Raw genomic sequence first — 19632 nt, forward strand, 5'->3', positions numbered from 1 at the left:
AAGAATCCCATGCACTGCTACAGATTAGGGACCGAATGGCTAGGCAGCAGTTCTGCAGAAAAGGACCTAGGGGTTACAGTGGAGGAGAAGCTGGATATGAGTCAACTGTGTGCCCTTGTTGCCAAGAAGGCTAACGGCATTTTGGGGTGTATAAGTAGGAGCATTGCCAGCAGATCAAGGGACGTGATCTTTCCCCTCTATTCGGCATTGGTGAGGCCTAATCTGGAGTACTGTGTCCAGTTTTGGGCTCCACACTACAAGGAGGATGTGGAAAAATTGGAAAGAGTCCAGCGGAGGGCAACAAAAATGATTAGGGAGCTGGAGGAGGAGAGGCTGAGGGAACTGGGATTATTTAGTCTGCAGAAGAGAAGAATGAGGGGGGGATTTGATAGCTGTTTTCAACTACCTGAAAGAGGGTTCCAAAGAGGATGGATCCAGACTGTTCTCAGTGGTAGCAGATGACAGAACAAGCAATAATGGTCTCAAGTTGCAGTGGGGGAGGTTTAGCTTGGATGTTAGGAAAAACTTCACTAGGAAGGTGGTGAAGCACTGGAATGTGTTACCTAGGGAGGTGGTGGAATCTCCTTCCTCAGAGGTTTTTAAGGTCAGGCTTGACAAAGCCCTAGGTGGAATGATTTAATTGGGGATTGGTCCTGCTTTGAGCAGGGGGTTGGACTAGATGACCTTCTGAAGTCCCTTCCAACCCTGATATTCCATGAAAGAGTTGATGACAGAATTAGCTAAAGGGGAAAATAGAACTTTATTTCAGTTTGAGCAATAAATGCAGGGAAACTTGGAAAGTGCTAAATACTTCATATTCTGCAATCTGTATCCAAAGCTGAAACCATTCCCACTCTATATTTCAGTCATTCAGATAGTGTGAACATGTTGCTTTCACTTTAGTAGAGTTGTCCATAGCCTTTCATACTTTGTATGCATGTGGATGTAAAATAAGAGAGTGTGAGCATCTTTATTGAAATGAATGTAACAGGTGCACAAATGTATGTGATGACAGTTTTGTATCCATAATATCCCTGCCAAGAAACAATTGTACATATGCCAAATGGTTTATACACTTGTTATTTTTTAACCTGTGCTTTATTATTATAGAGGCTTAGTAGCGCCTCCGCATTTATAAAGGTTGGGTTCCATTTTTCACTTAAAGCAGGGATCTTTTTTTTTGGTAAGAATACCACACTGTCTTTAAAAAGCCTGTAGCACATAAGGTGTGTGAAAATACTGAGTTTTTATCTCAACCTGTCTGTACCACTTCTGAATTGTGGATGACTTTATGGAATTATACCATGGAGTTACTATGTGCTGGAAAGCCTATATGTATGTGGATCCACCCTAAATTAGCAGAGTTGTGTCAAGTGTGTGTGTGTGGGAGGGGGGGAATCAGCACTCACCTATGTCTTGTCAAACCAACCAACCTTGGGATAATAGGTTTGCTGTACTTGGGAGAACACACCTCCTCTTTGTTAGGGGGCTTATTCCTTCACCCACTTACTTCCCTGGTCCTTCTCGCATGAACAGAGAGCAACAATACCCGAAGTCCAAAGGTGCAAACAATTCAATGTTTATTGGGGTGAACTTCCAGCAAGCATGATTCCAGTTTCCTTCCTTAGTATCCTCCTTCCCAGCTCTGACACCACAGAGCCTTACACCTGTGTCCCTGTTCCCATTCCTACCCTTAGCCAAACATGATTCCAACTTTCTTACCCCCATTCCCTGTTCCTATCTCCCTTACCCACATGCCCATGCCCACCCCCACCCACTCACTTCCTCATTGACTACAGATTATATAGTAAAACTTGAGTTCTGCTTAGCTATACCTTAACCAATCATTTTCCTGAAATTTAACTAACCAATCCTAACATATTGTAACATGATTATGTAACCAATTATATCCCACCACCTTAATTAGTTTACACCCAGCAAAATTAATTATACAGCAGACAGGAACAATCACAGAACCAGACAGAGATTATACAGACAAACAATAGCAAAGTGGAAACTATAATGACAAGACAATACAGAAGTGAGGATTTCACATCCCAGCTATTGGTAAGTGAGTTCTTGCCAGACAGGATGCTATCAAACTAAGTTTCCTTTTACATTTTCTAGGCACTTCCCTTCCTCTGGAGGTGATAGGAATACAATCCTGTCCTGATAGTGCCTAACAGCCCAATAGCACCTTATTTCAATGTGACTAGTTTGGAATGTGAGGATGTGACCGTTCGCTTCCCAGCTTATGGCTGCCTCTGCTGCTTAGCCAAAGGCCTGAGCCTAAGCACAGGGCCACAAACTGTCACAGTAAGAGAAGGCCCTTACACCGGCAGACAGTGATTTCTTTCTTTTAGACCTCTAGAACTAGCCAAGCGATAAGAATACACCTAAATTCTTAAAGTACAGGCCTTTGCAGACAGGCCTGAATATCTATATCCTAACACTCTTGTTTGAAGGGAGAGGGATTGAGAGGAATGGGAAGCTACCAAGACACAGAACAGGAGCAAGTGACCACAAAAGGAGTCTATAAAGGGACTCACATGATGGAGATGGCCATGTTGCACCAGGTTAGGACGAGGGAGGGGCATGGGGACAACTTTCCTGCCCGCACACAGTAGATCGCCATCTCCTTTAGGGTGTATGGTCTGTACTCTCCTGCACTTTACAAGATTAGATATAAAGCTGTGTGACTGGGAAATGTGTCTACTAACTGCTTCACAACAACTGTATGCCCATTAGAGAGTTAATTGCAAAGCAAAAGCTTCACAGCCGTTGGGTGGCGTTCTGGCATTGGGCTCTGAGTCCTGGGGTGCCTGCAGCATCAGCACTGCACCCCGAGGGGCCACATGGGTGGACAGCAGGTTTCAACACTTGGAAGGGGGTGCCAGGCAGAAGACCTGGGCCCTGAGAGGGTGAGTAGGGGGCAGGACACTGGGACAGCAGCTGGACTGCAATCAGGCTTCAGGAGCTTGAAACACAGCAGAGGATCTAGAGCAGCATAAGCTAGGATTCCCCTGACAGCAGTCCTAGTGTGGCCAGAAAGGGGCACTCACTCAGATCTGGGACACTTCAACTTAATTTTAACCCATAAGTGAGCTAGAAGGCAACTGTGAGCCTTTTTCTCTCTGTCTCATCTGGCTTTTGTGCTGTAATAGGGTCAGCCACCTCCAAAAGGCCCCCTCATGGCCTGGGGTGACTCTGCAGCACCCTGCCTCAGTTTTCCCTTTGAGAAGAGGGCCCTTACAAAGGCCACAGTCCAAACATTCCAAGTCTTCCTCTTGCAGCACCCCTCCTATTAAAACCTGCAGAGAGTCCTCACTCCAGTCCCAAGCTGGGCCCACTCCTCCCTCTCTGAAAGTCTGTCTTCCCCTCAGAGCTCACACATACCTCAAGTCAGGAACCCCCAGCCCTCCTTTCCAGAGCTGGGTTACAATCAAGCAGATCCTGCAGGAACCAGGCTTGTTCCCTGTAGCACTCACCCACTCCCCAAGCTTCTGCCCGGCCCAGCTCCACCTAAGTGGAGGAGTTCTCACACACCATCCCTCCTAGGTTCCCTCCCCCCAGAAGCCAACTAGGCAGCTGTTCTTTCCTTTCTTATATCCCCAGCCCTGGCCTAAATTAAATCACATGACCTCATTACCGCCTTATTACTCATTCTTCCCACCCGGGGAGACGAGCTATGTTTATCACACTTAAGGGGAGGCCCATTGCCCCTTAGGGGGGCCTAGCCACTTTGTGACACACCCTGTTTGCTTACAAATGGCTGGTTTGTATCATTCACACTTCCCATGTTTTAAAGCTCATCATCACCCGCATTCCTTGAATTTCACTAAAGAAAGTAGGTTGTAACTAAGCAAAGTTCTTAAAGGTGATTCCCCCCCCCCCATCTTTCTTATTATTATATCACTTCACAGCTTCCCCTGGCTCAAAATGGCTGTCATTTTCCATAACTTGCAATGGGACTGAAGCTACCAAGTTGCAGAGGTAGGAGACACTCTGGGCTGTGTTTGTATGGTAGATGCAGTACTTCTCTGGCTGGAGTCTTCCAGAAGACCCCATCAAACAAATAATTCACTGCACACCTAACCAATGAATTCCAATGAAAGATTGGTTCCCAGGTCCCTTGGGAATCTTTAAAAATCCCTGTCTAAATCACATGCTTTCCATGTATATGTTTTTAATTGTTATAGCCCTCCTATGCTCCCACCAGGGCTAGCCCCCAAAGGAAAATATTTGCTCGCTGTTTTAGAATAGAATGAATTATAGTCCGCTTGTCCCTGTATCACAGTTGTAATGTGTTTCATGCCAAAATGAAAAGTCAACTCTGACACTGAAAATCTCATCAAAGAGGGGGTTTCAGACTTTGGGACTGTGGCCCAAACTCTCATGATTATCTTTAATCCCTTGAATAGTATCAGTATAAGACTCAGGCGATTTTTTAAAAACGCACATTGGTGTATGAAATAACATCCTTATACAAACAATTTTTACTTGTACTGTCAAGGTTACATAGTTCCCCAGCTTTCTCATGGCTTTGGAAACCTCCTAAAGTGATGCCATTGTATTAGATTTTAATTCAGTATTTATATTAGGGCAATGCCTGCAGTCCAAGGTTCCATTGGGCTAGGTGCTCAACAAACATCGAAGAGGCAGTCCCTGTCCCAAAGAGCTCTTCAATTGCCAAGTTTTGTATCTATACTGAAGCCATTAAAAACATTGAGCACAGAACATATTCATACTCTGTTGCCAAGACACCAACATCATCTCACTGCACACACCAAAAGTCTATTTTGCCCCATCCCCATCTTCCCGAAGTATCACAGCAATCACTGGACATTTTACAGACATTGGAGGGCCTGATCTCCTGTAGTAAATTAAAAATGACACTGCTGTGACAGGGGTGTAAGAGAAGAAACAGGGCCTTATGTTTTTACTTACCACACTGACAAGGATCCCTGCAACTGCTGATGCCTCAGACGCTGTACACCAGGGGTCTCAAACACACGGCCCATGGGCCGCATTTGGCCTGTGGAGTTATTTCCTGCGGCCCGCCATAGGCACAAACTCCACCGGCAGCCAAGCCTCTCTCCCCCTCCCTCGAGCATGCCGCATCCCCGCTCCTCTGCCTACCTCCCAGCACTTCCTGCCGCCAAACAGTTGTTTGGCGGTGCTTAGGACCAGGAGGGAGAGGGGAGGAGTGGGGACACAGTGCACTCAGGGGAGGAGGTGAAGAAGAGGCGGGGCTGGGTGCGGATTTGGGGAAGGATTTGGAATAGGGGCAGGGAGGGGGTGGAGACTTTGGGGAAAGGGTTGGAATGGGGGCAGGGAAGGAGTGGGAAGAAGTGGGGCAGGGGCAGGGCCTCATGGACTAGACAAGCAGTCTGAGGTATGAAGTTCAATATGTATGATTCTTTGCTGTGAGTCGTTGGGAAGAATGTTTGTTAAAAGTGGCAACGTATTGTGTATGAATAGTTACTTTAAAAAAGTTCCTGCCATTACAGCTATGTTGATAGACTCTTAGTGTAGATCATCATCAGTGTTCCTGACCACATAAGGAATAGTTACAGGTGTTTATATTTTATTAAAACCCCTCTTCAAATTACAGTCTTTTAAAAGTTGACTTTTAGTAGCATGCTATATTACTCCTCATTTTTGACTATACTTTTATATCATTGTACAAAAAGTTTTCAGTGATGCCACTCTCAGGCCAATGTACTAGTCCTCATGTGGCCCTTGTGGTGATTTGACTTTGAGATCCCTGCTGTATACACTGGCTACCCTGCTCCATGAGCTGTGGGGGGAGATTGTTACGGATATCCATGGACGCTGGTGGCATGGGTAAACCACAAATATATACAGGATTGGAGCTGTCCCAAACATCAGTTTTCCTAATGCAGCCACCAATTTTAGAGGTAAAGCACTGCAGTTGTGACTGTTGATGCTTTTTGTAGAAATGTGCACTGGGTGGTGGGGGTATGAGGGCAGAGATCCAGTTGACTGAAGAACCCAATGGGGCATTTTCAGACTGTCCAATTTTTTGCTGGAGTTTTATGTGAATCCATATTTTCTAGTTTTCCAGTGTTTGACTTTGTAAAACTCCAGCGATAGAGTCTCTCTGCCTAACGGGCCAGCCTAGAATTTCCCCAGCCTCAGGGAACTCTCCACTGGTATAAAATCTGCATAGCCATTTCTCAGGTCAACCGCCCTAAACCCTACGTGGCACAGGGACAAATCAGGGGCTTCTGGAAGAGCCTGAGCTCCACTAGTTTTTAACTGGAATATGGTAGATTGGGCACCACAGAGAGCTAACATGAGTGAGAGGAGGAGCGAGGCTACTCTGATTTATGCTGGTGCTGGAGCAGATGCAGCTTGTCAGTCAGGGAGCTGTAACTAAGCTCTGCATGGGACAGGAGAGAATCAGAGCTCCAATGTTCTCTTTAGTTTTCCCTTACAAGGGTAAGTATGTACCACTAGCTTAACCACCACCTAGCAAGGGGTTTCACCATTGAATCTCTTTGTACTTTGCTTGTTGTAAACCACACCTAGGTCTAGGCAGACATTTTAAAGTCCACACAAGCCTGCAGATACATTGAACCCATGCACATAACTGCTCCTTTGCAGAGCCCCAAAGGCACTTGCAGAGGGGCAGGGGGACAAGGTACCTCAGACATAATGAACATAATTAAAATAATCTCTGCAAGGTCAGTTCCTCCCTAGGTCCTTATGCTACAAGGCTTATTTACTCTGGAGGTTCTTTAGATTATTATCCTGCAGAGTTCAACAGACCCCCCCCACACACACACACACTCTTCCTCTGCCCTCACAGTTAGACAATGTTTGGACAAAATGATTTTTTCATCAGAAAATGCCCATTTGTCAAAACCCAATCTTTCTCTGGGAAAGAGTTGGTTTCAAGGTTTCGGTGGTGAACGACGTAATTGCTGATCAAAACCACCAAGAGAAAGAGACACTGCCCCAGAATAGCCAATAGCTCAGTGATTAGAGCATTCACTGTGAGCATTAGAGCATTCAAATGTGGCAGACCCAGATTTGAGTCCAAACCCTGCCTGATTCGGAGCAGGGATTGGAACCTACGTCTCCCGCATCCCAGTTGAGCACTTGCCTCACCAGACTGTAGAGGCAGTCTCTCTTTCTCACTCAATGAATACTGAATTATTTATACGAAGCAGAACAGCTTCAACAGGAGTGACTGAGGCTGATCCATCCCAGAGTAGCCAATAGCCTGGTGATTACGGCGCTCTCACCTTCAAGTCCCTCTTCTACATCAGCTAGCACAGGGACTTGCTAGATATTCATTGGGCTGAAGAGAATCAGACAAAGTCAAGACATGAAGTTAGGTCTCCCAGTTAAGGGCCTGAACCACTGGGCTGTGGGCAGTTCTAGGGTGGGGAACTTGGTCATTTCTGCTGTGGAAAATTTTGAAAGATCTCAGTTTTGTCCCAATGAGGAACTTATTTGAAATCTCAGAAATGTCTGAGGAATGGGAAAACAGGTTCTACTTCTGAGTTCCACAGGGCACTTTTAGCGGGGTGGGAAGGAATCATCTAAGCTGGGGAGTTTAGGCTCTCTATAGGATGAGTGCTTTCCCTGCTCCCATGCATTCAGCCTGCACTCATACATGTCTCTCTGCATCCATATGCATTATCTTTCTGCAATAAATCCATGCAATATGCTGAAAGCTATTCAAAGGCATTCTAGTGCTTGAGGATCACTAAGAGCCATGTCTGAAGTCCTATGTCAATCTGTGTTTGTTTTATCATGTCAAAGAAACATTAACAAATCTCCAAAACACCTCCTTTTTAAAACTACTTCCACCAAACCTTGCTTAATTTTTTTTTATGGCAAACCAAAAAAAACCATCCTGAAAAGGGAACAAATTTTCATTTGATTGATCAGTGGTTAGCATGACTCATGACAGCAAAGGAGATTCAGCCTTAACTATTTAATCGCTACCATGTTTTTAAAATAAGTACTTTCATTGTTTTTTCCAACATGCATTTCTTGCAATGACCTATGCTGAATTTCATCTGTCATCATGCTGCTCTATTTAATTTAGTCAGAGTTAACTTGAATATTTTATGAAAGCCCAACAATGGAATCAAGACTAATCTACAGCTGACCTCCCCGTAGCTAATTTACTTATCCCAATATAGAATTTTTGGCTCACTCTCCAAGTGAAGGTTAAACTTCTGCTTTCATAACATTCACTTTAACTGATTTAGCAAGATGAGACGCTGTAAAAGAAATACTCCCAGCATTAAGCAATTGTTACATTAAAAATCACCACAGAAGTAGACTAGAGCATTGAAACATGCCATGGGCAAACGAGCCAGCTGTTCACAGGATGCTGCTCTGCTGAAGTCAAGGAAAGATGCAAAAATAAGACAGACATTGTAAAAAGGATCAGCTTGCAAGGGCATTCCTTGTGTTGCTGGCATGCAGGCTATTAGTGTTGGGGTATATAAAGGTTAAGTAAAGACCTGGGAAACCTCTATCATGGTAATAGGGAGTAGGCACAGGCATGCACTATTTCTTCTCTTAATAGATAAGTTCCATCCTTTTTCCTTCCCTTCTGCTTGTTAAGGATAGATAAACATTGCAGCTGCATAAGGAATATGGTTGTTTAAAGGATCCCCTTTGAGTAAAGAAGTATCTCCCCCTCCCTTCCTTTCCCAGCTACATAGATGAGCTCAGGGTCATGGCCCCTTCCTCCCTCCCCTGCTCATTAAGGGAACTTGTGGCTACAATTTCTGCAAAGAAATGTCTCTTCAAGGTAAAAATGTCTGTATAATATGCTTAATGCTGTAAACAGTAAACAGGGATGGGTATAGTTATATTCAGTATAGCTATTAATATTCATTGTATGGTTGTTCATATTATCAAATAAGAGTTTGGGGGGCATTGTAGTAAGTGTGGTTATTTACAGATTAACTTAGATAAAAGAGTGTGATGTGATTAACTTGGCGCTTACTGCAATAAAGAAGCCCATTTACTCAATCCACCTCTGGGTCCCCCTGCTCTTCCTTCTGTCTCTAACAATTAGTACCATGGTCCACTGGCTAAGTTTGGTCCATTCATCAACCGTCAAGAAAATGTGACCCAAATAGATGAGTACCGGGTATAATTAATGTCACTTAAAATATACTTATTTAGTACTTTATCCTTGTGGACGTCACTGAGGAAGCCAACCAAGTAGAAGACTTCTTTGTCGAAGCATATACATCTTCTTTAAGCTATAAATACCATGAACACACATGGTAGGTTTCAGAGCTAATTAAATTTCCAATGTCATTTTTAAATGTTGATGGAAGAGACAAGGAAGTTCTGGAACATTCATCCATTATTCCAATTTTTCACGGCCCTGTAGCATATGCTTGGCTCACACTGATTGTCTAAGCATGTGGTTTGTTCAATGACTGCAGAACTGCTCTTCCTGAAACAGGTCCAGTGATATCTTCCTAAAGATGGCCATTGGTTCAGGATACTTCACAAGTCCTTTGATGGCTGGGAGAATGTTTGCAAATGCACTTAGGCAAATGTGCCCGATAGCTCAGTTTGATTTATTTACACTATATTTGAAGCTTTCAGAGTGTTAGAATTGAATCTACAAATAGCAATATAGATAAAACGTACTAATTGCCTTCTGTAAAAGGATCCTGGAATCTGTTTTTACATGTTGGGTGAGTATATGAGAAGCAATATAGTCTCTTGCTTTTTGAATTGATTCAAATGTATGTATTTAACATATTCAATTGCTCTGTACTTCACTCCAGCATATCCTACTAATGAAAAGAGCCTGTTCTTGCTAAGGTGTTGCATTTCCCTTGTGTTGTTGAGGGGAAAAAAGGAAAAAAAAAAATTAAAAACAACACACATTTGAAAAGGAATACAGTATAATACAATTTATTTTTATATAGCATACTTCAGAGGCCACATCACAAAATGCTTTAGAGAAAGATGGTACAATGGAGAGAATGCAGTACAGTGACGGGCATACAGACAAAAAGGTACAACAAAGTTCAGAGATGGAAGAGAGGAAAAGAAACTAATGTTGAAAATTAAATGGGGTAAAGATGCAAATAATGGAGGTAGAATGGATGACGGAAAGGAAGCGGCACAGAACTGACTACTCTTTAGAGCGAACTGCAAGTGAAGGTGAATAGGCAGCTTTGTAAGGCTCGAGATGATAAAGAGGAAATGGCAGTGGTTTTAGGGGAAAAGATAGGAGAAAATTCCCAGTATATAAGGGCAGAAAATGGGGATAAATGACTCCTGATCACGGAACAGAGATTGAGGAGTCTAAGCCATGTTTACTTTACAAACCTTGGTTGATGCAAATTACATCAGCATAAGGCAGCCCCAGTCATTATACCATTTGTGCGTGTGCGTACTTGGCTCTTTGCATTGGTGCTGCTCATGCTCATCAACAGTGCTTGTGTTGTTGCTCCATGGGTAGGTATCCCAGTGTGCAACTGGCCATCATCCAGTGTGCTGGTTTTTGGGAAGTTTTGGCAATGCATGGTGGGGCAGAAGCGAGTCACGCAGGGTGACTGGGAGCAAGATCCTAAGTGCCCATCATGCAACTTTATCCATTCCATAATGTCATCCGTAGCCCATAATTTTTGCACTTTTAAAACAAATCTCATAAACCCACACAGCACTTCTCATTGTCTGCCAACTCTGACAGAAGCAAAGAGCCTGCACTGCTCTGCACTATTATCATAAGCATTGTATGCACAGGACACCCAATCCTCTGGTATGTCTAGAGCTCCAAGAAGAACCGAATCAGTGGGGAATGTGACAATTTTGTGGAGGACAGATTTCTGAGGGACACAGTGAGAAACCATTCAAGATTGTTGGTGGCATTCATGGAGCAGCTGCAGACCACTTCTGGACCTTAGAAACAAGCATTGATGGGTGGGATCACATTGTCATGCAACTTGGGATGATGAGCAGTGGGTGCAGAACTTTCAGATGTGCAAGGCCACATGTGCAAGGCCACATTCTTGGATCTATGGATTCTTGGATTCTTTGGATGATTTAGTTGGGGATTGGTCCTGTTTTGAGCAGGAGGTTGGACTAGATGACCTCCTGAGGTCCCTTCCAACCCTGATATTCTATGATTCTATGTGCCAAGCTCACCCCTGCCTTCCACTGCAGGGGCTTCAGAATGAGAGCTGCACGGACAGCAGAGAAGCGAGTGGCAATCGCTTTGTGGAAGCTTGGAACATGGGATTGATACTGGCCAGCTGGAAATCATTTTGCAGTCAGGAAATCCATCACTACCTGACATGGCCACGGGAAAGGGATGTGGCTGGAGCATTATTATGCTCTCACAACCCCTGGCTGCCAAAACAGCACTTTAGGGGCCATTGCAGCTGCCCCTGCAGTAAATAATACAGGGCCTATTATATTTACATTGTGTTGAACAATGGGAAGCCCTCATTTGCAGTATTGTACTCCTTTCGAATTGCTTCTGGTGAATTACCAGGAAAAGCAGGGATGAAATGTGGGGGTGAAATTGTGCAGAAAAGGGGGAGTTCCAGAGAATACTGAATAAAGATATGGTGTGTAAGATGACGCAGGGCACCCTAAGAACTGACCATTCCCTTCTTTTTAAGATGTGTCATATAATAGTATGCTAGAGATTGTGCAGTTCAGACACTGTCCTGAGTAGGAAGCAACATGGAGCCGCCTCGACCTGCCCAGAAGGAGCTCAAGGAAGAACGGTGCCATAATACATCACAGCACCCTCTGCCAGTTCTCAGGTGTGCAGGGGTTCTGTGCAGGATGGGGAGTGGGGTGTTATAACCTCCTTCTGCCCTTTTTGGGGGTGTTGTATGCCCCGGGGTGTATAAAGGTGCAGATTAGAGGCAAGCCAACAATCAAACGTTAGGCAATTCAGAACTAAAGCTGTCCGTGCAACCTTAAGTTAGCCTCTTGTATGTATGCATCATGACACAGTCATTAGTTACGTGATCACTATTATAGTTTTAAACTTTATATAAAAACAATCTGAAGAAAGCACAGGGCACAGGTGGGTCCCAAATAACAATGTTTACCAACAGACATGCAAAGCCTGGCTACATAAACACCACTACTCTGAGTGATTTCTGGCAGCTTCTCAAACATGGAACAGGGTGGATGCCATGAGAGAGCTCACAAAATCCTACCTCACTGCTATATGCTACAATTACATACTTAATTTGCAATCATGTTCTTAATTGTTCAGAGTGTTTAACAGACTGAGCCAGGCTAGCTCAAAGGTCACCAATCCATCTGCAACCACAATGTCCGGAGAGAGCTGTACCCCGAGGGGTGATGGCACATTCGAGGAAAGCCTCCTAATTAGTGAATACCAGAGGCAGGACATTGCAGGTGGTGGCCCATGGCAATACATCTGTCCCACCCCAGGAAGGGCTAACTCCTTACCCAGGTCCCTTTCAGGCCCTTCTTTCAGGGCAGTTTATTAATTTCAGCAAAAGCTTAACACAATTAAGCTTTCCCCTTGCCCTGCACAGGCTTCAGAGGGCAAGAGGCCTTTGACTTTGTACCTCTCTCTCTCTCTGCTCCTGGACCAGTAACAGGACCCAACCTCCTCCCTGTAGTTCCCCTTCCAATCAAACTCTCCCAGACCTTTGCAGGGATCATCTGGCTGCTTCCTAGATTTCCCATAATTAAATCAATATAAAAAGCAAACAAAACACCCTCCTGATCCTGGGGGTGAGGAGAGAAGAGGGATGAATAGACAACAGCAGACCCTTCAGTGTTATATCCATTTTGTTAGGCCCTCAGGGCCAGATCCTCAACAGTATTTAGGTGCCTAATTCCCACTGAAAATCAGTGGCTCCTAAATACCACTGAGGCTCTGGGCATCAGCTACCACAGTGATGAGCACAGCTTAAGTAGGTCAGAAGTACAGCTCTCAATTGTAATAAAGATGTCACAGGCTACTCACACCTCAACTGCAGTATGACAGGGAAGAGGCTTCTCAGTGAAAGGCCCACGCCGCTTCCCGCAGCCCCCATTGGCCTGGAACGGTGAACCACAGCCAGTGGGAGCTGTGATGGGCAGAACCTGCAGATGCTTTTGACAGATGCAAAGCTTTTGACACGGTCTCCCACAGTATTCTTGTCAGCAAGTTAAGGAAGTATGGGCTGGAAGAATGCACTATAAGGTGGGTAGAAAGCTGGCTAGATTGTCGGGCTCAATGGGTAGTTATCAATGGCTCCATGTCTAGTTGGCAGCCGGTATCAAGTGGAGTGCCCCAAGGGTCGGTCCTGGGGCCGGTTTTGTTCAATATCTTCATAAATGATCTGGAGGATGGTGTGGATTGCACTCTCAGCAAATTTGCGGATGATACTAAACTGGGAGGAGTGGTAGATACGCTGGAGGGGAGGGATAGGATACAGAAGGACCTAGACAAATTGGAGGATTGGGAGATCCAAAAGAAATCTGATGAGGTTCAATAAGGATAAGTGCAGGGTCCTGCACTTAGGACGGAAGAACCCAATGCACCACTACAGACTAGGGACCGAATGGCTATGCAGCAGTTCTGCGGAAAAGGACCTAGGGGTGACAGTGGACGAGAAGCTGGATATGAGTCAGCAGTGTGCCCTTGTTGCCAAGAAGGCCAATGGCATTTTGGGATGTATAAGTAGGGGCATAGCGAGCAGATCGAGGGACGTGATCGTTCCCCTCTATTCGACATTGGTGAGGCCTCATCTGGAGTACTGTGTCCAGTTTTGGGCCCCACACTTCAAGAAGGATGTGGATAAATTGGAGAGAGTCCAGCGAAGGGCAACAAAAATGATTAGGGGTCTGGAACACATGGCTTATGAGGAGAGGCTGAGGGAGCTGGGATTGTTTAGCCTGCAGAAGAGAAGAATGAGGGGGGATTTGATAGCTGCTTTCAACTACCTGAAAGGGGGTTCCAAAGAGGATGGCTCTAGACTGTTCTCAATGGTAGCAGATGACAGAACGAGGAGTAATGGTCTCAAGCTGCAGTGGGGGAGGTTTAGATTGGATATTAGGAAAAACTTTTTCACTAAGAGGGTGGTGAAACACTGGAATGCGTTACCTAGGGAGGTGGTAGAATCTCTTTCCTTAGAGGTTTTTAAGGTCAGGCTTGACAAAGCCCTGGCTGGGATGATTTAACTGGGAATTGGTCCTGCTTCGAGCAGGGGGTTGGACTAGATGACCTTCTGGGGTCCCTTCCAACCCTTATATTCTATGTTTCTATGATTCTATGATTCTATGCTGCAGATAAACAAACCGGCCCAGCCCATTAAGGAGCTTACCCTGGTGGGCCACATGCCAAAGGTTGCCAATCCCTGGCATAGAATCAAATGAAGTAAAATCATAAATGAACAAAACTGTACCATAGAATCTCTATGGACAGTAATTCCATGCTCTCATAAGAATATAGCAGTAGGGATATATTACTGACCAGGATGGTGATAGTGACTGTGAAATGCTCAGGGAAATTAGGGAGGCTATTAAAATTAAAAAACTCAGTAATAATGGGGGATTTCAACTATTGCCATATTGGCTGGGTACATGTCACCTCAGGACGGGATGCAGAGATTAAGTTTCTTGACACCTTAAATGACTGATTCTTGGAGCAGCTAGTCCTAGAACCCACCAAAGGAGAGGCAATTCCAGATTTAGTCCTAAGCGGAGCACAGGATCTGGTCCAAGAGGTGAATATAGCTGGACTGCTTGGTACTAGTGACCACAATATAATGAAATTTAACATCCCCGTGGCAGGGAAGCATCAACGATGTGGCTACGCTGCAATCAAAAGGGACAACGGCAGCATTTCTAGACATGCTGGCACTAGTTTTGATCCAGTTCGTTCAAAGCTAGCCAGAGTAATGACAGCAGTGACAGTACAGCAGCATGGCAGTGGCACAGGCTAGACACTTCTAATTAAGTACCCTGCCTTCTGATCGTTGCCACTGCCAGATTCTCAGGAGGGAATGACCGGAACAGACGGTTCTGATTGATCCATCCCGTCCTCCACTCCCAGCTTCTGGCAGTTGGAAGTTTAGGGATACCCAGAAGCAGGGTTGCGGCTGTGACCATCTTGGCTAATAGCCATTGAAGGACTTATCCTCCATGAACTTACCCAATTCTTTTTTGAACCCTATTATGCTTTTGATCTTCACAACATCCCCCGGCAATGAGTTTCACAGGTTGACTGTAAAAAGAAAAGGAGCACTTGTGGCACCTTAGAGACTAACCAATTTATTTTTCCACTGAATGCATCCGATGAAGTGAGCTGTAGCTCACGAAAGCTTATGCTCAAATAAATTGGTTAGTCTCTAAGGTGCCACAAGTCCTCCCGTTCTTTTTGTGAATACAGACTAACACAGCTGCTGCTCTGAAACAGGTTGACTGTGCATTACATGAAGAAGTACTGCCTGATATTTGTTTTAAATCTGCTGCCTATTAATTTCATTGGGTTATGCCTAGTTCTTGTCGTATGTCATTCATGATTTTATAGCTCTTTATCATGTCACCCCTTAGTTGTCTCTTTTCAAAGCTGATCAGTCCCAGTCCTGTTAATTTCTCCTTGTACAAAAGCTGTTCCATACCCCTAATCATTTTGCTGCCCTTCTGTGCACCTTTTCCAATTCTAATATATCATATTTGAGATTGGGTGCTTAGAACTCCACACAAAATTGAAGGTGTGGGCATACCATGGCTTTATATAGTGGCATTGTATTTTCCATTGTATTTATTTATATTTTCTCTTTTTGAAAGGTTCCTAGCATTTTGTGACCTTTTTTGACTGTGACAGGGTGCACTCACCTCTTGTGAGTGCCTTCTGTTGGCTGGGTGTGATCCTGCACTTTTTCCTTGTCCTGATGCCCGCTATAGGTTGTTGCCCTCATCAGGCAGGTCTGCTGTGGCTCAGCCATCCAGCCAAGTCACACAGTCAATAAGCATGAATGAACCGCTTCCAGGGTAACAAAATTTGCCACACAGTCTGAGCTTCCTAGGGTCTTCAGCACTTTCTCTGGGCTCTTTAAATTGCAGCCCTTTCATGGCCTTTAATGAGGAGTCTATCTGGAACTGTCACTCTGTCCTTATCGGGGTCTTCAGCCCTGCCTTCAGGCCCCTTTATGTCCTGCCCTCTGCTTGGGCTTCCCAACAGAGCCTTGTCTCCTTATTGGGACTTTGACCACTTCACTAGTGGTCAGAGAGGCAACCCTCTACTCCGGGTCCCTGCCCACGGTCCCTTCACACAGCAGCCATGTACTGCTTCCTTTACTTGGTTATTGCCAAGAATGACCTTGAGCGGATCACTGCGGACTATGTGGCTCTAGGAAGAAGGATAAAGGAGTTGGAGGCGCAAAGGCCTAGATAGGGACCGTCGAATCGTGGAAGTCAACGAATGGCTACGCAGGTGGTGTCGGAGAGAAGGCTTTGGATTCTTTGACCATGGGATGGTGTTCCATGAAGGAGGAGTGCTGGGCAGAGACGGGCTCCATCTTACGAAGAGAGGGAAGAGCATCTTTGCCAGCAGGCTGGCTAACCTAGTGAGGAGGGCTTTAAACTAGGTTCACCGGGGGAAGGAGACCAAAGCCCTGAGGTAAGTGGGAAAGCGGGATACCGGGAGGAAGCACAGGCAGGAATGTCTGTGAGGGGAGGGCTCCTGCCTCATACTGGGAATGAGGGACGATCAACAGGTTATCTCAAGTGCTTATATACAAATGCACAAAGCCTTGGAAACAAGCAGGGAGAACTGGAGGTCCTGGTGATGTCAAGGAACTATGACATGATCGGAATAACAGAGACTTGGTGGGATAACTCACATGACTGGAGTACTGTCATGGATGGTTATAAACTGTTCAGGAAGGACAGGCAGGGCAGAAAAGGTGGGGGAGTAGCACTGTATGTAAGGGAGCAGTATGACTGCTCAGAGCTCCGGTACGAAACTGCAGAAAAACCTGAGTGTCTCTGGATTAAGTTTAGAAGGGTGTGCAACAAGAGTGATGTAGTGGTGGGAGTCTGCTATAGACCACCGGACCAGGGGGATGAAGTAGATGAGGCTTTCTTCCGGCAGCTCACGGAAGCTACTAGATCGCATGCCCTGATTCTCATGGGTGACTTTAATTTTCCTGATATCTGCTGGGAGAGCAATACAGCGGTGCATAGACAATCCAGGAAGCTTTTGGAAAGCGTAGGGGACAATTTCCTGGCGCAAGTGCTAGAGGAGCCAACTAGGGGGGGCGCTTTTCTTGACCTGCTGCTCACAAACCGGGTAGAATTAGTGGGGGAAGCAAAAGTGGATGGGAATCTGGGAGGCAGTGACCATGAGTTGGTTGAGTTCAGGATCCTGACGCAGGGAAGAAAGGTAAGCAGCAGGATACGGACCCTGGACTTCAGAAAAGCAGACTTCGACTCCCTCAGGGAACGGATGGCCAGTATCCCCTGGGGGACTAACTTGAAGGGGAAAGGAGTCCAGGAGAGCTGGCTGTATTTCAAGGAATCCCTGTTGAGGTTACAGGGACAAACCATCCCGATGAGTCAAAAGAATAGTAAATATGGCAGGCGACCTGCTTGGCTTAATGGTGAAATCCTAGCGGATCTTAAATATAAAAAAGAGGCTTACAAGAAGTGGAAGGTTGGACATATGACCAGGGAAGAGTATAAAAATATTGCTCGGGCATGTAGGAATGATATCAGGAGGGCCAAATCGCACCTGGAGCTGCAGCTAGCCAGAGATGTTAAGAGTAACAAGAAGGGTTTCTTCAGGTATGTTGGCAACAAGAAGAAAGCCAAGGAAAGTGTGGGCCCCTTACTGAATGAGGGAGGCAAACTAGTGACAGAGGATGTGGAAAAAGCTAATGTACTCAATGCTTTTTTTGCCTCTGTTTTCACTAACAAGGTCAGCTCCCAGACTGCTACGCTGGGCATCACAAAATGGGGAAGAGATGGCCAGCCCTCTGTGGAGATAGAGGTGGTTAGGGACTATTTAGAAAAGCTGGACGTGCACAAGTCCATGGGGCCGGACGAGTTGCATCCGAGAGTGCTGAAGGAATTGGCGGCTGTGATTGCAGAGCCATTGGCCATTATCTTTGAAAACTCGTGTCGAACTGGGGAAGTCCCGGATGACTGGAAAAAGGCTAATGTAGTGCCAATCTTTAAAAAAGGGAAGAAGGAGGATCCTGGGAACTACAGGCCAGTCAGCCTCACCTCAGTCCCTGGAAAAATCATGGAGCAGGTCCTCAAAGAATCAATCCTGAAGCACTTGATTGAGAGGAAAGTGATCAGGAACAGTCAGCATGGATTCACCAAGGGAAGCTCATGCCTGACTAATCTAATCGCCTTTTATGATGAGATTACTGGTTCTGTGGATGAAGGGAAAGCAGTGGATGTATTGTTTCTTGACTTTAGCAAAGCTTTTGACACGGTCTCCCACAGTATTCTTGTCAGCAAGTTAAGGAAGTATGGGCTGGATGAATGCACTACAAGGTGGGTAGAAAGCTGGCTAGATTGTCGGGCTCAACGGGTAGTGATCAATGGCTCCATGTCTAGTTGGCAGCCGGTATCAAGTGGAGTACCCCAAGGTTCGGTCCTGGGGCCGGTTTTGTTCAATATCTTCATTAATGATCTGGAGGATGGTGTGGATTGCACTCTCAGCAAATTTGCGGATGATACTAAACTGGGAGGAGTGGTAGATACGCTGGAGGGGAGGGATAGGATACAGAAGGACCTAGACAAATTGGAGGATTGGGCCAAAAGAAATCTGATGAGGTTCAATAAGGATAAGTGCAGGGTCCTGCACTTAGGACGGAAGAACCCAATGCACAGCTACAGACTATGGACCGAATGGCTAGGCAGCAGTTCTGCAGAAAAGGACCTAGGGGTGACAGTGGACGAGAAGCTGGATATGAGTCAGCAGTGTGCCCTTGTTGCCAAGAAGGCCAATGGCATTTTGGGATGTATAAGTAGGGGCATAGCGAGCAGATCGAGGGACGTGATCGTTCCCCTCTATTCGACATTGGTGAGGCCTCATCGGGAGTACTGTGTCCAGTTTTGGGCCCCACACTTCAAGAAGGATGTGGATAAATTGGAGAGAGTCCAGCGAAGGGCAACAAAAATGATTAGGGGTCTGGAACACATGACTTATGAGGAGAGGCTGAGGGAGCTGGGATTGTTTAGCCTGCAGAAGAGAAGAATGAGGGAGGATTTGATAGCTGCTTTCAACTACCTGAAAGGGGGTTCCAAAGAGGATGGCTCTAGACTGTTCTCAATGGTAGCAGATGACAGAACGAGGAGTAATGGTCTCAAGTTGCAGTGGGGGAGGTTTAGATTGGATATTAGGAAAAACTTTTTTCACTAAGAGGGTGGTGAAACACTGGAATGCGTTACCTAGGGAGGTGATAGAATCTCCTTCCTTAGAGGTTTTTAAGGTCAGGCTTGACAAAGCCCTGGCTGGGATGATTTAACTGGGAATTGGTCCTGCTTCAAGCAGGGGGTTGGACTAGATGACCTTCTGGGGTCCTTTCCAACCCTGATATTCTATGATCTATGATTGCTGTTAGTCCCCAGGTCTTTTCCCACATAAACCCATCTCTTCACCCTTAC

This window comes from Caretta caretta, chromosome 4 (assembly GCF_965140235.1).
Source record: "Caretta caretta isolate rCarCar2 chromosome 4, rCarCar1.hap1, whole genome shotgun sequence".
Lineage (NCBI taxonomy): Eukaryota > Metazoa > Chordata > Testudines > Cheloniidae > Caretta > Caretta caretta.